This window comes from Spermophilus citellus (assembly GCF_964194105.1).
Source record: "Spermophilus citellus genome assembly, chromosome: 6".
NCBI classification, from domain to species: Eukaryota; Metazoa; Chordata; class Mammalia; order Rodentia; family Sciuridae; genus Spermophilus; species Spermophilus citellus.
Genome location: NC_138187.1, coordinates 164,610,348 through 164,628,011, shown reverse-complemented (window position 1 = coordinate 164,628,011; position 17,664 = coordinate 164,610,348). Strand labels below are relative to the sequence as shown.

The 17,664-nt window shown below is 42.5% G+C and overlaps 1 long non-coding RNA gene across 1 annotated transcript; it reads left to right on the top strand.

Annotated features, from left to right (window-relative positions):
* The first annotated feature begins 32 nt into the window (after nucleotides 1-32).
* On the top strand, nucleotides 33-17,041 carry LOC308651840. Its single transcript, XR_014022674.1, has 2 exons — nucleotides 33-346; nucleotides 14,974-17,041. It is a non-coding gene; the product is annotated as an uncharacterized lncRNA (long non-coding RNA).
* The last annotated feature ends 623 nt before the right edge of the window (nucleotides 17,042-17,664 follow it).

The following is a 17,664-nucleotide window of genomic DNA, read 5'->3' as shown; positions in this document are numbered from 1 at the left end:
GGAAGAGCCGTGCGGGGCTGGGCCGAGCGGATCTCGGGAGAGCTGGAGCGGCGGCGGCCGTGGCGGAGCGGCGCGCGGTCGGGACGCTGTACCTCGCAGTGTCCCCAGGGAGGCGGCTTTCAGGACAGCCGAGAACTCCTGACGCTTGGGTGACTGTTGAGTTCCAAAGACCCCAGGCCGGAGGACCTCAGCCCAAGCGCGAGGGTCCCGCTTCTCCGCCTGCTGGTGTGGGGCTGAGGCCCGGCGGAGCGCCCGAGCCCTCCCTGACCGCTGCTGGCCGCCGTGGGCCCCCTCCGCACTCGGCCACCCAGCTTATGGCTCTCCTTTAGCACGACTTTTGACCCAGGTTATTTGTGCATTTCTCGTCTTCTCTGTCAGACTTGGCAGAGCCCTGTCCCCTTTTAACAGACGCTGCCTGTGCCAGGAGCGATGGGACCTGGTAGGGTCAGGGGGTGATTAAGAGCACGCCCTACTCCAGGACTCCCAGGGAAAGTGCACGGCGTGATGAGGTTCAGTATAGGTGCTCCACAGTGCCACGAGCCCACGCCCGGGGTCCCAGCCGCTTAGAGGCCGAGGCAGGAAGGTCTCAACTTCGAGGTCAGCCTGGGTGCTATGAAGAGACCCTGTTTCAAAATAAAAAGGACTGAGGAGGTAGCTCAGTGACACACACAAAACTTAGGGAAGCACAGATGAGAACAAGATTTTTTTTTTTTTTCTGGAGGAGTTGGGAAGATAGCAAAAACGACATTTAGGCTAGACCTTGATTTGAGTAGCAGTTCAGATAAGGGTAAATGTGGATTTGTTTGTGCTTTTTGTTTTGTTTTGGGGTTTTGCTTTTTTTTGTTGTTGTTGCTTTGCCTGGGACGGAATCCGGAGCCTCTGGCATGCTATGGGAGTGCTCTACCACTGAGCTACATCCCCAGCCCAAGGATAGGTCTTTATTCAACATTGTATCACCCAAGGTAAATATTGATATAATAAGAGCATGACCTTTGAAGTCAGGCCTGATTTTCAGTTATATTTGTACCATTTAAATGATACCAATCCTTAAACACACACACACACACACACATATATATATATATATATATATATATATATATAGTTTAATATCTTTGGACCTCAGTTTCTTCATCACTAAAATGAATAACACTAGCTACATGAAACTTAGGAGGAGTGAATGAGAAAGAGACTACCATAAAGAATTTAAAGCTGTGCTTGGCACACAATTCAAGTCCAGCATGTTGCTAATTATAAGATACACCATGGTTTTTATATGCTACTAAAGAAAAAGTGCTAATTGAACCACAACACATAAATGGTTATCAGGTGAATGTTTTACAGATGTTAACATTGGAAAGAAATCCATCTTAGAATCAATGAAATACATTTTTGAAAAGCATTTCATAAATCCAGGTGCAGTGGCACACACCAGTAATCCCAGTTACTTGGGAGGCTGAAGCAGGAGGATCCGAAGTTCAAGGCCAGTCTGCGCAATTTATCAAGACCTTGTCTCACATTTGAAAACATATATATATATATGAAAACTCACACTCTCACACGCACACGTGTGTGTGTGTGTGTGAGTGAGAGAGAGAGAGTGTGTGTGTGTGTGTTTAACCAGAGATTGAATCCAGAGATGCTCATTCCCTGATCCACATCCTCAGCCCTTTTTATTTTATTTTATTTTTTTTTAAAGAGAGAGAGGAGAGAGAGAGAATTTTTAATATTTATTTTTTAGTTCTCGGCGGACACAACATCTTTGTTGGTATGTGGTGCTGAGGATCGAACCCGGGCCGCAGGCATGCCAGGCGAGCGTGCTACCGCTTGAGCCACATCCCCAGCCCAGCCCTTTTTATTTTTTGAGACAGAGTCTCCCTAAGTTTCCGAAGCTGGCTTTGAACTTGTGATCCTCCTGCCTAGGCCTCCCAACCTGCTAGGATTATAGGAATCTGCCACCATGCCTGGAAAAAACATTCGTGTGTGTGTGTGTGTGTGTGTGTGTGTGTTGATAGATAGATATCAACACACATATACATAATATATTTTTAGTTTGCAGTACTTTGAAGATTGAACCCAGAGATTCTACCACTGATCTACGTTCCCCAGCCCTTTTATTTACTTATTTTTGTTTTTTGAGACAGACTCTCACTAAATTGCCCAAGCTAGCCTTGAATTTGCATCTTATTGCCTTAGCCTCCCAAACAGCTGGCATTACAGGCATGCTCGGCTTGGGCATTACATTTTTTTTTTTTTTTGGTAGTGTGGGGGATTGAACCCAGAACCTTGTGCGTGTGAAGCAAACACTCTATCAACTAAGCTATGTCCCCAGTCCATGGGTGTTAGATTTTAATTGTAGCCCAATTACCAGGGTGTTATGTTATTTTTGCAATAATTTACTTTGAGCCTCATTTTTAGATTTCTAAAGTAGAGGAATACCTTTACTTTACAAATCTAAAAATGAGGCTCAAAGTAATACCTACCTTCCAGAAGCACTGTGAGGTTTACACAAGGTTAAGTTTCAAGTTCTGAAGTCACATTACTTGTCTTCAACTCTCTCATCAACTAGGGAGGCAATTTTACACAAATTATTCACACTGCTTCAGTTTATTGCATGTAAAATGGCATAATAATGAGTACTTCACTCCAACAGATTTTATTTTATAAAATAATAATAATAATACCTGATCCATAGTAAGGTTGCAATAAATGTTCACTGGTATTGTGCTAGATACTGGGTTCCACCCAGTGCCATGAAATAAATAAATAAATACACTCACTGAGCACATAGTCCTTGAACCACTTTTCTTATTCTGTTCGTTTGGATATTCCAAACTGAGCCCATCATGTTCTTTCCCCCAAACTCCAATCTTCTCTTCCTTCCTTATTCTCTTAATGAGTGGCACTACTCCTTTTCCAAGCCTGACCTAGGGCACTATCCTCAAAATCTCTTTTCATTCTACCTATCTACATACCACTTTAGATAAATACCCCTCCTTCAACTCTTCCCCACATCTTTTCTTTGTATTATACTTTATGCAGGTCACCATTGACTTCATTCTGTGACAGCTTTCAAACTAATCTCCAGTTCTATACCCAATTCTGTCCCCTCCAGTCTATTTTTCTCATGTAGGCAGTAGTGATCTTTCTCAAATACAAAGATGACTAGAGAGGCTGGGGTTGGAGCTCAGTGGCGGAGTGCTTACCTAGCATGTGTGAAGGAAGCATTGTGTTTGATCCTTAGCACCACATAAAAACAAATGAATAAAAGTATTCTGTCCATCTACAACTACAAAAAATAAAAATAAGGTGACCAGAGAAAGAAAGAAAGGTATTACCAGGAAAAGGGACTGGAATAAGAACCACAGCAGACTTCTCATCAACCACCCTGGAGGAAGACATTGCAAAACAACAAAATACCTAATGTTTTCAAGGACAAAAGCTTTGAGCCCAAACTTCCATGCCTGCCAAGTGATCATTCAGGTCAGTACAAAATATTGTGGCAAGCTAAGAGACCAGGAAATATTTTATTGCCAACTTTTTTTAAAATAGCAAAACTAGAAACTCATGCCACTGATGTCATCAGCTTGGCAATGGGTCACAAGGGAAGAGAATGCTGGGGAGGGCAGAGAGGAGCCAAGGAATGTAATAAATATATAGTAGTCCCCACTACCATGCCATTGGTACTTTCCAGTAACTCCCAGTGGATTCCTGAAAGAGTGGATAGTACTGAACCCTGCATATTTTATGTTTTTCCTATTCATATCTGAGATAAAGTTTAATTTATAAATTAGGCACATTAAGAGATCAAGAAGAAGAAAATTGAAAATGAATTACATACTATTAAAAAAATGACTGGATATGGGGAATTAGGAAGAGGAAGGAGTTGAGGGCAATTCCCAAATTTTTTTCTTTTTTTTTTAGAGAGAGGGGAGAAAGAGAGAATTTTTTTTTAATATTTATTTTTTAGTTTTCGGCAGACACATCTTTGTTTGTATGTGGTGTTGAGGATCCAACCCGGGCCGCACACATGCCAGGCGAGCGTGCTACGGCTTGAGCCACATCCCCAGCCCTAATTTTTTTCTTGAACACCTAATATAAGAGAGGAATCAAGTGTTTAGGAAAAGATTATTTTTTCCCTACTAGGCTGGAAAATAATTGAAGACCTTTATGACCCCTGGGCACTGAAAAGATTGAGATCTCTTCTGTAATTTAATTAAAATACTACAGGGAAATGTGAGTTTATTATTTTTTAAATATCTTCCTTTTGGGGGGCATCAGGGATTGAACCCAGAGGTATTTAACCACTGAGTCATATCCCCAGCCCTTTTGTGTTTTATTTTGAGACAGGCTCTTGCTAAGTTGCCTTTCTCACTAAGTTGCTGAGGCTGGCTTTGAACTTGGGATCCTCCGGTCTCAGCCTCCCAAGTCACCGGGATTACAGGCATATGCCATTACACCTGGCTGAAATATAAAAAATATCTGTTTTTCAAATAATTTTCTTTGAGTTGTGCTGAGAGCCACAGCCGAGTGGGAATGACCCCTGGCATTTTGCCAGAAGTAGTGGTTGAGAGGGGAGCCATTAAGATGATGCTGGATTGATTCAATTGTATATAGACCCCTGCTGTCCACCTGGGGCGCCCGCTACTTTGGAGTTCTCTTGGGGATTCCTGGAAAGTTCGCGTTGGTTGGTGAAGTTCCAGGAGAGGGAGTTCTGGTTGGTATGGTGTGCCGGAGAGGGCCACATGGGTGGCGTTTGGGGGAGTTCGGAAATAAAGTTTGTTCCTGCTTGAGTGGCTCGTGATTTGTGCCCAGCCAGACTGCGGCAGAGTTGTGTGTGTGTTCTAATGTTTAATTGCTTTAGGGTTGTCCAGAATTGGTTTTGAGGAAGATCCATCTGTTGTTTATTGTTGCATCTGCAGCTTTTGGAATGCAGAGAAGCTGTACAGTATGTGTTTATTGAATGAGTGAGATATACTTTGGGGGGAGAAGAAGATGGGCTGTAAGAATGAGAGGAATGTAAGAAGAATGAGAAACTTTAGGTGGACCTTGAGGAAAAGATAAAATGTAATTGGGATATGAGAAAAGCAGTGATTGAAAGCAGGGACTTGGTATGAGGACTTGGTTGGATATGGGGGCAGAAACAATCAAACTGTCTGTAGAGTATGTGTATTCAGTAGAAACAGGATTGAGCAGGCGAGTGAATCCCTATTGCAACTAAGAAGTCTGAGGTTGATTGTGGGAGATCCATAAATCTAATAGTATATGTAAAGCTTTTGTGTGCATTTTTTTTCTGAATATGTACTCTCAAAGTGATTATCAACCAGTCATGTATGGTATGCACTTGAAAGGATGATAAGGGGCTCAAGCTTGATTTTATACTCAGTCAGTCCTCAAAGTGTTGCTACTCAAGCACTTACTAGGAGTAGAAGTGGGCTGGGTATGTGGCTCTGTGGTAGAGCACTTGCCTAGCATGCATGAATCCTGGGTTCAATCTCTAGTGCCACCAAAAAAAAAAAAATGAGTAGAAGCAAGGAATAAGAGCCTAAGATCTGAAGATAGGGCTGAAGCTTTACGTTTATCCTGCCATCATGCAAATTGTGGATGAAGGGACTGTCTTTAATGCCTCCATATACAAAGATACTCACCCTCATTAATGAGGAAGAAATTGTATTTGAGACCAACCCATTCAGTTGGAAGATTAAAAATTACATCAGCAGGGGCTGGGGTTGTAGCTTAGTGGCAGAGCGCTTAGCTAGCATGTGTGAGGCACTGGGTTTGATCCTCAGTGCCACATAAAAATCACTAAATAAATAAAGGTATAAAAATATTTTTAAAGGGCTGGGGATGTGGCTCAAGCGGCAGCGCGCTCGCCTCGAATGCGTGCGGCCCGGGTTCGATTCTCAGCACCACATACCAACAAAGATGTTGTGTCCGCCGAGAACTAAAAAATAAATATTAAGAAAAAAAAATTCTCTCTCTCTCTTTCTCTCTCTCCCTCTCACTCTCTCTTTAAAAAAAAATATTTTTAAAAATTAGGTCAGCAAACTGGAAAGAAATAAGTAAAATTATCTGTTTGTAGATAGCATGATCTTATACAAGTAAACTCTGAAGATTTCATCCCAAACCAAAAAACTTACTAACTAAACAAACTTAGAAAATTTGGAAGACACAAAATCAATAGGTTTGGGCTAGGAATAAAGCTCAGTGGCAGAGCTTTCCTAGAAAACACAAGGCCCTTCTTTGGTTTGATCCCCAACACTTCTACCACGCGGCCTGCGCAGTGGTTTCATTAATGAGGTTCTGGCATTAAGTTAGTTAGAAGAGATCAAAATAAAACACACAGACAGTACCTTATTTTACATTGCTAGGTCCGAGACGGCTCGCCTCCCTGGTTCCCCGCCTCAAGCCGCCCAGCAGGGCAGCGAGGATTACTCTGGGCTAGCAGGAGAGAGAGAGAGCGAACACGCCGGGGAGTAGCCTTTTATTTGGGGGGACAAGAGATTCAGGGGAGAATTCCATCCAATGAAGGTTGAGGGGGGGCTGTACTCCAAGGTCAGGGTCAGTGATTGGGTCTCCAGGGTCAGTGGTTACGCACACCCCCACACGGATGGGCTCTCTCATCAGGAAAGGGTCGGGATAACTCCGACACAGCCAGAGTGCCTCAGGCCCTTAACGGGAGTCACCCAATCACGTGTCAGAATGGCTCCCCACATATTCCCCCTTTCTATTCTTAACAATGAGGCGGCGGTTCACTCTCTGGAGTCCCCGGATTCTTGATTGGAAGACTCGCCATCCTATAGTTACAATACAAAAGAGAATTAACAGCAAAGAGAATAATCCAATAATGTACCAAGCGGAGTGTTTAAGAAAATTTCCAGGGTTGAATCCATTTAACTCCTTTAATATTTGGTTAGTCAAAGAAGAAGGATCTGAAAAATCAGCTCTATTATTCTGAATGTCTTGGATATGGTGATGAAGTTCCAGAATATCCAAGCTATTATTACTATTTTGCCAAATACCTAATAAATGGTTTTTAACCTTCTCCCAATCCCAGAGAGAAGCATTGTACTTGGCAGCTGTAACACATACATACTTATAATTAGCATGGCATTTAAGCCTTTCCTTAAATTTTAAGGCTGAAAGTTCATTACCAATGTTTATAACAGTCGCCTCTAAGGCGTTTAACTTAGTCTCAATCCTTTCATCAATATTTACTTGATTACGCAGAGCCTTGGAAGTATTTTGAGCTAAATTATTAAGAAATTTTGCATGCTGAATATTTTGAGACAATGTCAGAGATGCAGAGACAGTTGAGGCAATAAATGAGACTAGTGCTAAGACACCAACAATTATGACTCCAATAGCACGTTTAGGTCTTGTTAGCTGGGCATGAATTTGCTGCAAAACTTGTAAACCAGCATCAGCATACCATGGCTCTGAAATATTAGCAGGTAATAAAACAAAAGAGGGCTGATGAAGTATCAGCACTCCTTTTCCTCCATTATACCTAGAAATACAATTAGTTAGGTTGCACTTATTACAAGTAACAAAATATCTGTCATCTATCCATTTAACTTTTACATTTCCAATAATTAAAACATAAGGAGATTGGACACAGGCTCTTAAGCCATAGCAAGATCCCTCTTTACAGTTCTTGCCAACAAATTTTGGTAAAGGTTTGTCTGAAAAATGTAAATACTCTGAGGCAGCAATTAAACGCCAAATATCTTTTTGAACACCTCCTTCACTATAAGTCAAAATATTACTAACAAATCCTGCAGGTGTCATAGCAGAATTTCTTCGTAATTGTCTCTTACCAATTTTTGGAGACCAGTCTAAAATATACCCACCAGCTTTAGACACCTTATGTTGTACAGGAAAGGTATTTACACAATCCATCCATTTAGGAAAGGTGCCAATTTCAACTATAGAACTATTTGGACAGTGGGGTACCGGTGGAGGTTTTGCAGAAATGACTGGCTTGTTATGGGAAAGTCCCATCTTAATTACTGATCTAGTATTAGGTTTTAAGTCCCCATAAATAGAATTATTTGTCAGTCTAGGTTTACCAATCGCTGTCTTTTCTTCAAATGATACTTTCAGACAGCCAGCATGTTTATCATGTGACCAACATAAAGGTAATTGGGCACTGTAGCCAGAATAATTAAATCTAGTCACATGATTGGGAGTAATATGAGTATCTGTAAATCCTCCCATCATAAATGAGTCATTAGTAAATACTGGAATAGATTCTCCAGTCCACACAGCTGGGTGTACCAGGGGTGGATCTGGGAAATATGTCCAATAAGTGTCTACTTGATTCCCTTTTACCTGACAGCCCAGTAGGGCAATTACTGTCGCTACCATCAAGACTGGTGTCCTGTTCTTTTCTAGGCGTCGAAGTATTTGGGAGGCCTGGGTTGTCAGTTTCTTCACATCTTTCCATGAAATCAGCTTCTCGGCTGGTTCAATCTGGTCTTTCTTCATCTTTTTCCGATATCTCCTCCTTCTGGGTTGTGGCTCCTCCGGGTCGATCCTCAGTCGCTTGAGTCTGGGTTCTATCTCCTCCATGTCTGATAGCACGTTCAGGCACCCAAATAGGATGGAAAGCACCTTCTGGAAAAATACAAGCATGCCCTCGGCCCCATGATATTACCAGATCCGGCCCCTTCCATTGACCAGTCTGTAAATCTTTCCACAGAACTCTGTCTAAGGGGCCTGTCACCGAGGGAGACATTTGCCTCTCAGCAGCAGTGTGACCTTCTGCGTCACAGTTTAAAAAATTTAAAACAAACAGGGCATGATTAAGGCTATTTTGGGGAGTCACTATCTTATCCCCCCTTTTTAATTTTTGTAATTGAAGCTTAATAGATAAATGAGCTCGTTCTACAATGGCTTGACCTTGGGGGTTATAAGGAATTTCTGTTTTATGATTAATTTTAAACTCTTGGCAAAATTGTTGAAAAGCAGAGCTTACATAAGCTGGAGCATTATCTGTTTTAATCTGTATAGGGCACCCTAAAACGGAAAAAGCTGCTAAGCAATGAGAAATTACATGTTGAGTATTTTCCTTAGTACGTGCTGTGGCAAAAATAAATCTAGAATAAGTGTCCACTATGACATGTACATAACATTGTTTACCAAATTGAGGAATATGAGTTACATCCGTTTGCCATATCTGATTTGGTTTTAATCCACGGGGATTTACCCCTGATGGCAGAGATGGAGTGTGAATAACACACTTAGGGCATTGGCTTACAATCTGACGAGCTTGTTCTCTGGTAATACTAAATTTTTTACATAAGCTAGAAGCATTTTGATGATGTAAGGAATGGGAAGCTAGTGCACAGTCATACGAAGACATCTGTTGACAAAAAGCTACTAATTTATCAATTTTATCATTACCTGCAACCAAAGGTCCAGGAAGGTCAGTATGCGCACGGATATGTCCAATGAAACATGGGTATTTTTGCATTAGCACTGTCTTTTGTAAATTATGAAATAATTTAAATAACTCCTGTGATGAAGTAAACCCAATAACTGAGGTTTCAATATTTTTGGTAACTCCGACTGCATATAAGCTGTCAGAATAGATATTAATAGGCTCATTTGAAAAATAATCTAAGGCAAAAATCAGAGCTTGGAGCTCTGCCCTTTGAGCTGAAGTATAAGAAGTTTGTATTACCTCTGTGTGAACACGGCTGAAGAAACCTGCCTTACCAGAGCTGGAACCATCTGTGAACACCGATAAAGCTCCCTCTATTGGATGAGAACGTACAATCTTTGGAAAAATAAGTGATGTTAATGATGCAAATTGTACAATCTTATCACGAGGATAATGGCTATCTATCTGGCCAGGAAAATCTGCAAAAGCTATCTGCCAGGAGCTAGAAGTTTGAAAAAGCCAATTAGTCTGTTGAACAGAAAATGGAATAATTATGATATCAGGCTCAGATCCAATTAATTGTAAAATTCTAGTTTTACCCTTAATAACTAATTGAGCTATAGAATCATGAAAAGGAATTAATGTTTTTTGAGGGGAATGGGATAAATAAATCCATTCAATAACTCCTAATCTTTGCCATATGGCTCCTGTTAGGGTATGCTCAGTTGGAAATATTAATAAATACATTATTTCTTTAGGATCTATTCTAGTAAGCTGTGCATTTTTAATTGCAATTTCCACTTTCCTTAAGGCTGCCTTGGCCTCCAAAGTTAGTTGACGTGGAGAGGTTGGAGAAGGATTTCCTTGTAATATCTGAAATAAAGGACTTAACTCAGAAGTAGTTAACTTTAAGGATGGTCTTAGCCAGTTAATATCTCCTAATAGTTTTTGAAAATCATTAAGGGTACGTAACTCCTTAACTCTTATCTGAAGATTTTGAGGACGGATTGTACTCCCTTGAATTATCTGACCTAGATATTGAAAAGGAGATACCTTTTGAATTTTTTGAGGAGCTATACATAAACCCATTGTTGTAAGTGAGGTCTCTAACTGAGTAAAAATTTCTGAAAGTACTTCTGGATTAATATGAGCCAATAGTATATCATCCATAAAATGAATAATATATGCATCAGGGAAGCTATTTCTAATGGGATCTATTGCCGGGTCAACATATTTTTGGCATAGTGTAGGACTATTACGCATTCCCTGAGGAAGGACTTTCCAGCAGTATCTTTTAACAGGTTCCTTAAAATCAACTGCTGGGACAGTGAAAGCAAATTTTTCACAATCTTCAGGATGTAACCTTATAGAGAAAAAACAGTCTTTTAAATCTATTACCATCAAGCTATAATCTAAAGGAATGGCTGTGGGGGAGGGAAGTCCTGGCTGTAATGATCCCATAGGCTGAATTGCCTGGTTTATTGCCCTTAAATCCTGTAGTAATCTCCAATTTCCTGACTTTTTTTTAATAACAAAAATAGGTGTATTCCAAGGGCTAAGTGTTGGTTCAATATGACCAGCCTGAAGTTGTTCCTCAACTAATCTATGAATTATTTTAAGCTTTTCCCCTGAGATGGGCCACTGAGAAATCCAAATAGGCTCTTCTGTGAGCCACGTGATTTTTTCAGCTGTCTTAAGGATCGGGGAAGTACTCAGGGCCCCTAGTAAAAATTTTGGCCTGGAGTATTTCGTGGAGACTGGCTTGTAAACAGATATTCTTCCTGAAGGTTTTCCCTATCATCTCTAGGAGAATACCTCTGATTAACTTCTTCAACTGATCTTATAGAATTTGAAGTAACTAGTAACAGTCCCATTTTGGCTAATATATCTCTTCCCCATAGATTAGCTGGTAAAGACTCTAACACATAAGGTTTAAATACTCCACTGTTCCCATCAGAATCTTCCCAACGGAGATAGTTGGCACTTTGAGCAGGCTGTGAAATCTGTCCTATTCCTTCTAGGTTAGCTGATGCTGTATGTAAGGGCCATTGCCGGGGCCAAAACCGGCTGGACAATACTGAGCTATCAGCTCCTGTGTCTATGATGCCTAGGAAATTTTTATTATTAATTTTAAGTTTTAATAAAGGGCGTTCTTGTCGTACTAATTGGGACCAATATACTCTGTCCGGCGGTTTAGAAACTGAATCTACCGGCAGGTGCCTTTCTGAGACACAAGGCAATAATATTAATTGAGCAAAAATATCCTTTGGGGTGGGCCTTAGGGCATAATTGGATCTTACAGTAACATATAATTGTCCTTTAAATTCTGAATCTATCACACCAGGTATTACTTCAATGGCTCCCTTCAAATTATCACGCCCCAAAATTAAACCTACAGTATTCTCAGGAAGCGGCCCGAAAATCCCAGTAGGGATTTGTGTTGGTCCCGTTTCAGGATCTAATTCAACTGTCTCTGAAGGTCCTAAGAAAACTGTCTGTGATCCCTGTCTCTGTCCCGGCAAAAATCGCAGACTGTCCTGGTCGGCGCTGCCAGTGACGTCACACTGTGCGACCGTTCCTGGAATTCCCGGGCTCTCACTAGGAGGAGATGCCGGCGACAGCAAGAAAGCGGGCTGATCCGCTCCATTTGAATCCTCCACATGGGGCTGCGAGTCTAAGTTCACATTTCTAACCTTGGTCCCTAGTGCTTTTGTTCTAAAATGGCTCAAGGGAAAGGTAATTAACTTAGCCTTAGGCTGATTTTCCATTTGAATAGACTTAATAGCTCCTTGAATGGCTTTTAAAAGGTCTTCAGGGGGCTGCGAACTCTGGCCCATATTTTTAAAAAGACAAACTTTTTTCTTTCTTAATTTCTCCCAAGTAAGTAAATTTGGAGACTCTTGGTCACAAAACCAAGGACAATATTCACCTACAATCTTTAAGAATTGCAATAACTGAGTTTTCTTTATCTGTTTTTCTTTCTGATTAATTATACTGTCTAAAATAGTTAGATACATTTCCTTATCCGAAGAAGTAGAATTTCCCATTTTAAGTAAATTAACGTCTCTTTCCTTCAATATCTCCCGGTACTTTTGTGACCCAAATGTCACTTCTTCCTTATTTTTCTCTTTATTCCTTATCTTCCTTTCTCTTTATCTCTTTATTTCTTTATTCCTTATTTTCTCTTTATATTCTTTCCCTTAATCTTTTTAGCGCGCGCTCCCACTCAATCTAACTAATTCAGAATGCCCCCCTCGTGGGCGCCAATTCTACCACGCGGCCTGCGCAGTGGTTTCATTAATGAGGTTCTGGCATTAAGTTAGTTAGAAGAGATCAAAATAAAACACACAGACAGTACCTTATTTTACATTGCTAGGTCCGAGACGGCTCGCCTCCCTGGTTCCCCGCCTCAAGCCGCCCAGCAGGGCAGCGAGGATTACTCTGGGCTAGCAGGAGAGAGAGAGAGCGAACACGCCGGGGAGTAGCCTTTTATTTGGGGGGACAAGAGATTCAGGGGAGAATTCCATCCAATGAAGGTTGAGGGGGGGCTGTACTCCAAGGTCAGGGTCAGTGATTGGGTCTCCAGGGTCAGTGGTTACGCACACCCCCACACGGATGGGCTCTCTCATCAGGAAAGGGTCGGGATAACTCCGACACAGCCAGAGTGCCTCAGGCCCTTAACGGGAGTCACCCAATCACGTGTCAGAATGGCTCCCCACAAACACTGTATCCAAAAACAAACAAACAAACAAACAACAAAACAATACATTCAAATTAATTGTATTTCATTGAGCAATCAAAAAGGAAATTTTCGCTGGGTGCAACGGTGCACACCTGTAATCCCAGTGGCTTTTGAGGCTGAGGCAGGAGGATCACGAGGTTAAAGCCAGCCTCAGCAACTTAGTGAGGCACTAAGCAACTCAGCAAGACCCTGTCTCTAAATAAAATTAAAAAAGGGCTGGGGATGTGGCTCATTGGTTAAGTGCCCCTGAGTTTAATCCTTGGTACCAAAATTTAACAAATAAAAAAAGGAAATTTAGAAACTGCATTTACAATAACATCAAAAATAAAATACCTGGGACTAAACTTAATTATGGGGACAAAAGACCTGGAGGTTGAATCCCAAGAAGTATTGCTGAAAGAAATCAGAAGATGCAAAAAAAGACATCCCATATTCATGGGCTGAAATAGTCAATGTTGAGATGTGATAGCAGGGTTAGTGGTGTGGCTCAGTGGTACAACATTTGTCCAGTGTGCAGGATGCTGTGGGTTTGAGGCCCGGCACAAGCTCCAGACTAGCCTGGGTAACTTAACAAGACCTCCTCTCAAAATGAAAATAAAATAAGGCTGGGCATCTGACCCAGGAGCAGAGCTCTTGCCTAGCATGTGTGAAACCATGGTTCAGTCCCCAGTACTGCAAAAGAGAAGAGGAAGAAGAAAAGAAATTGAGAAGAAAGCAATTCTCTTTTTTTCCTATGTATGAAAATACTAGAATTAAATGAGATAAATAGGAATTAAATCAGTAATTATAAAGTTTGTACCCAAGATATTTCTAGGTCTTATGTGACCCAAAGCATATACAATTCTGATTTTGTTTTTCCCCTGCAGTACTGGGGATTGAACCTAAGTGCACCCTACCACTGAGCTATATCCCACCCCTTTTTGTTTTTAATTATTTTTTAATCAGGATCTTGTCTGAATTGGTCAGGCTATCCTCAAACTTGTAATCCTCCTGTCTCAGCCTCTCCAGCTGGGGTTACAGGCATGAGGCTCCAACAATTTTCTTTAAGAAAAATAATACGGGAGCTGGGACTGTATCTCTGTGGTAGAGTGCTTGTCTTGAATGTGTGAGGCCCTGGGTTCAATCCTCAGCACCACATAAAAATAAATAAATAAATAAATAAATAAATAAATAAAGATGTGTGCATCTGTAGCTAAAAAGGAAAATTTTTAAAAAAAGAAAAATAATACATATTTATGAATCAACACTAGGTACCAAAGTGAACACTTATGTAGAAGAGGCTAGGTGATTGGGGTAAAATTGGGGGTTTATAACCCACTTCAATCTAATGTATGAAATATGATATGTCAAGAGCTTTGTAATGTTGTGAACAACTAATTTTAAAAAAAGGGCTGGGGATGTGGCTCAAGCGGTAGCGCGCTCGCCTGGCATGCGTGCGGCCCGGGTTCGATCCTCAGCACCACATACCAACAAAGATGTTGTGTCCGCCGAGAACTAAAAAATAAATATTAAAAAATTCTCTCTCTCTCTCTCTCTCTCTCTCTCCTCTCTCACTCTCTCTTTAAAAAAAAACTCAAACAATTGGTATTAAAAAAAAAAAGAATAAGAAGAGGCTAGGTGAGGAGCTCAGAAACTTGATTTAACTAACTTGGTGGCAGATATTCCTCAGATTGGAACCTGCTGCAGTGGCCCTTCCACGGGGTGACTGGGAAGGTCCCTTCACCAGGAGGGGAAATTGTAAGACCTTCAGTGGGACTGTGAGTTCTTGTGGCGCTGGAGTTAGAGGGACCGTAGGAAATCTTCAAAGACCTAACAATGAAATCGCGCCTTCTTTTTTCCCCAGGTGAGGCAAGGCGGTTCTAATAGAAGCCTAAAATTATCATGCTTACCCAGTGCTCCCAGGATATGCTACTGGCCAGTCACCCCCTTCTTCCCTCTGTCTGGACTATTCCTCTTACCTGAGTGGCGCTCCATGCTGTAGACCTTGATCTTATTCACAGAGGGACACAAACACAGCCACGCTGGTGGAGGCACACAGCTTGTTCCAGGCTGGTCTTGAATTGGCTTAGGCGCTGTGCCCCGTGGAGGGCAGGACCTGTCTGCATGGGAAAGCCCTCCCGAGGTGTGGTGCAGATGGCGCTCTCCTGGGCAGGCATTCATCTTCCTCCTCTTCTTTGCCCCTTGCAGTCCTGGGATTTAGCCCCAGGCTTCACAGGTGCTGGCCATGCCCACCACAGAGCTGCAGCCCAGCCGTGACTCTCTTTGTTTCCCTGTGGTCTGTTCTCAGTGTTCTCTCAAACCTCAGGTGCGTGATTCCTTCCATGGGCTCTGAACATGGAGGGAGCCAACTGGCTGCTTCTGGTAAGACCTCCTGAAGTCACCCTTCCACCATGCTTTTACTCTAACCACAAAGACGTCCAACCTGGAAGTTCAAGAAGCAGGTGACAGAGTGTGCGTGTCGGTGACCTGCCTCTGAAACTTGACTGACAGCAACCGATCTCTGCTGATATGATGGCGCTCCTGCAGCACATGCTCTGTGCTTGTTAGTGAAGAAAGAGGCAGTACAATGGAAGTTGGAGGCCACAGGTCATCTGGTCCACGCTGCTGGGACTTCGAACTTCAGTAAACAAGCCCAGACTCCCCTCAGAGGACAGCGGCTGGTGGGCCTCTGAAGAAGAAGCTGCCTGAGGAAGATACCTGGAGGCCCCCCCTCGGGGTGTGAAGTCTGAGGCCATCACTGAAGGACAGGTGCCCAGAGGAAGCCAGCGCTGGGAGTCCTGTGGGAAAGAATGACCGAGGAGTACCTCGGGGACTGACTAGCTGGAGGACAGAGAGCAGAGGGCCAGTGTGAAAGTCCTTGTGGAGTGTCTAGTGGGGCTGATGGGGACGGAGCCCCCAGGGGCCTCACAGACACGCAGCAGGGTTTCGGCCAGCTTTGCCCGCAGCCTAGGCTCTTCCCACCTCCCTCACCCCTCAGCACAGCGGAGCTCATCTCCCAGGAGTGGAATCTATGGTGAACTCTCTCTCTTCTCTCCACATTTCCTTTTGGGTGGTTTCTAGTGCTTTGTCATCAAATTTGCTAATATACTATTACTTTTTGGGGGAAGCAGGGATTGGGCCTGATGTGGTGGTGCACTCCTGCAATCCCAATGGTTCAGGAGGCTGAGGCAGGAGGATCACACTTTCAAAGCCACCCTTAGGAACTTAGTGAGACCCCAAGCTGCTTAACAAGACCTGCAGAGTTTCTCGCGACTAAAACACTCAGGGGTCACTCCAGGGGAGTTGGGCTAACTGGGCTGTGCAAAATAACCACACAAGAGACAGAGATACCTTTTTCTTTTGGGAGTGCTGTGACGGCTCCTCTGACCTTAGGGTCCGAAGAGAGAGAGAGAGAGAGAGAGAGAAAGAGAGAGAGAGAGAGAGAATGTGCACATGCTAACCCCTTTTATTGAGGAGAAGCTATTCAAATGAGGCAAGGGGGCTGAGTCCAGCTTCATGATATCTGCTGTCAGCAGGTTGACTGACATCTAGGTAGGCCACACCCAAGGGCACAGTAAGAGAAAGGAACACACAAAAGGTGTTTCCATGGAAAATTCTATCCCAAACAGGGCAATGGGTAATATTACAAAGGAACAGGTTAGCATAACTCCATCCATGGGGCTGTAGAAGCCACACCCATGCAGGAGACACCATCCCTGGAACCCAAGAAGCACTGGTTTCCTCTGAGCACCTGTCCTTCAGAGATGGCCTCAGAATCCACACCCAGCCAGGGAGTGTGACTCAGTCACGTGCAAGGTTGGTCTCCCACAAAGACCCTTTCTCAAAATAAAAAATGAAAAGGCCTGGGGATGTGCCTCAGTGGTTAATCACCTCTGGGTTCAATCCCAGGTAGAAAAAAAATAAGACAAAAATATTAAGTAAGGAAAGATGTTTGAGAAATAATTTTATGAGTCATTGATTTCTTGGTAAACATGTTAGGATAACTTTCACTGCTTATTGCAATCTTGGAACTGTTGGAACTTAGCCAATGAGACCCTGACTAATAAGGATCGCTGTAGGCATTCATAGGGCACTATTTGAGCTAGTGCTACTTAGCCTTTGTTCCTGGCAGAGTAGAGTTGGTCACTTAATCCTATGTGTTGCTGCTGTGTGTTGTGATGCTTTTTCACTCTGCACTACTGTTGTCTGGGTGTCTTCCCTGAGGTTCTGTGACTCCTAGAAGGTTGAAATGGTTTCTGATTCATCCTTGTACTCCCGATACATGCCTTCCATGTGGTGAACCTTCAAACATGTTAGATGGGTCGATGAAGGAGGAATGGAGGGACAGATCAGGTCCTTATATTTTTCTTGTTATCTTTACTTATCTGAGAACCTCTACTTAGGTTTCCTTCTAGGCTCTGAAACAATTTTGTTTTGTGTTTTTTATTTTTAAAAAAATGTACTGAGAGGGGCTGGGTTTGTGGCTCAGTGGCAGAGCCTTGCCTGGCATGTGTGAGGCACTGAGTTCGATCCTCAGCACTGCATATAAATAAAT